This window comes from Myotis davidii, unplaced genomic scaffold, assembly GCF_000327345.1.
Source record: "Myotis davidii unplaced genomic scaffold, ASM32734v1 scaffold327, whole genome shotgun sequence".
Classification (NCBI taxonomy): Eukaryota; Metazoa; Chordata; class Mammalia; order Chiroptera; family Vespertilionidae; genus Myotis; species Myotis davidii.
In genome coordinates, this window is record NW_006298628.1 from 783,739 (window position 1) to 785,523 (window position 1,785).

Sequence of the window (1,785 nt, forward strand, 5' to 3'; positions counted from 1 at the left end):
GTTTGCCCGTGACGCTCGGGGGCAGGAAGCGGTCGCTCACGCTGGCACGTCCTAGTCTCTCTCTCTCCCTCTCCTCCCTCCCTCCCTCGCATGCACCCCCCAGTCCGCTCCTTCCTACCCGTGAAACCCCGTTTTCCCCTCCCCTCTCCTCTGCTGGAGTCCTGGCTGGAGCCCCGCGCCTTCCTCATTCCCTGCGGCAGCTTCGCGGCGGCCTCCACCGACCCCTCCCCGCACGAGCCTCCCTCCCCAGCGCCCGTCCGAGCCCGTCCCGCTCGGAGGATGGTGTGCCAACCGCTGAGCAGCCAGACAGCCCATGCTCTCCACAGTGTGCCCGGCCCCTCTGCCTGTCTCCCCCACCCACCCACCTTCCCGGCCCAGGCAGCTGCCCTGTTCCCCCGGAGATGAAGATCTGCCCCTGCCTCCGTGAGTGTGCGGTCAACTGCCCACTTCAGCGCGGACACGCCCTCGGCAGGACTCCAGACTCCTGGGAATCAGGCCTGTCCTCCATCTGCACACAGTCCGCTCCTCCTCTCCCCGCCCTTTGGGGTGTGTGTGTGTGTGTGTGTGTGTGTGTGCGCGCGTACACCCCTCACCAGTTCCTGACACCTGCCCAGCAGTGACCACACCTGAAATGGTCAGAGCCCTGTGTCCTGTCCGCAGGCCGGTGAGTGACGCTGACCAGGGAATGGCTATCACCAGTGGCCTGGGCGCTGTTCTGTTAGGTGAGCTGTTTGCCCCGTCCAGATACCGACACCTCCTTTGGGACAGTAACAACCTCTTCCCACCACTGCTTTCCTTCCTGGAACCGAGTCCCTGGACAACCCCAGGAGCATAGCCTTAGCACCATCACCGGCCCCACTCACCCACTTGAACTTTTTTTCAGCTTTATTGAGGCATATTTGATAAGTAAAAATTGTATGATATTTAAGACATACAATTAGATGTTCTGATATACACACAGGGGTGGGAAAATGTAGGTTTATAGTTGTTCATATGGAAAAAGACATGCAGGTTATAATCATTCCAATAATTACAAAAATTAACTTTTGTATACTCACAACTGCAAACCTGCTTTTGCCCATCCCTGTGTATCTTGTAAAATGATCACCGTCAGCATAACCATCATTTCAGTTACCATTTTTTTCTTGTTTTTGGTGTGTAGTGAGAACATGTAAGATCTACTCTCTTAGCAAATTACAGCATACAGTATTATTAACCACTAGAGGCCTGGTGCATGAATTCCTGCAAGGGGTGGGGTCCTCCCACCAGCCCCCATGGGGCTGATCTGGGGTGGGGCTGGCTGGGGGGAGGGCTGTGAGTGGTTGGCCGGCCAGCCCCGCCCCCTGGTCAAACTCCCTGTGGAGGGGCCAATTTGCATATTAGCCTTTTATTATATAGGATAATCACAGCACTGTAATGAGATCTCCAGTGTGGACTTTCAAATAAAAGATAAGTAAACTTCCATCTTATCTCTGTTAAAGAGTCAAATCAGTGTTCTAACAAATCAAAGCTATTTTACAAGACTTCTGCTTCTTTTGAGGCCATCCCAGGGACCCAGGCCCACTATCTGCCTAGGCAGAAAGGATGCCTTTTATTTCCAATGAATCCGCTGCCCCCAGGAGGGTCTTGGCAACTGTGGGTTCAATATGAGTTACCCCAGGATGTGCCTCTGAGGTACGTGGATAGTTTTGAGCCAAAGACAACTTTACCTGCGGGCTCCAGAGAAACTTCTGCCTCTCCCTTAACTGCCTAGCCTTGTCCATAAGACATCAGTGGTAACTTCAT

The 1,785-nt window shown here is 53.8% G+C and overlaps 1 protein-coding gene across 2 annotated transcripts in view; it reads right to left on the reverse strand.

The window, feature by feature from the left end:
- NME1 (NME/NM23 nucleoside diphosphate kinase 1) overlaps positions 1-1,785 on the reverse strand; it is a 9,993-nt gene that overhangs the window by 3,010 nt on the left and 5,198 nt on the right. The window lies entirely within an intron of this gene.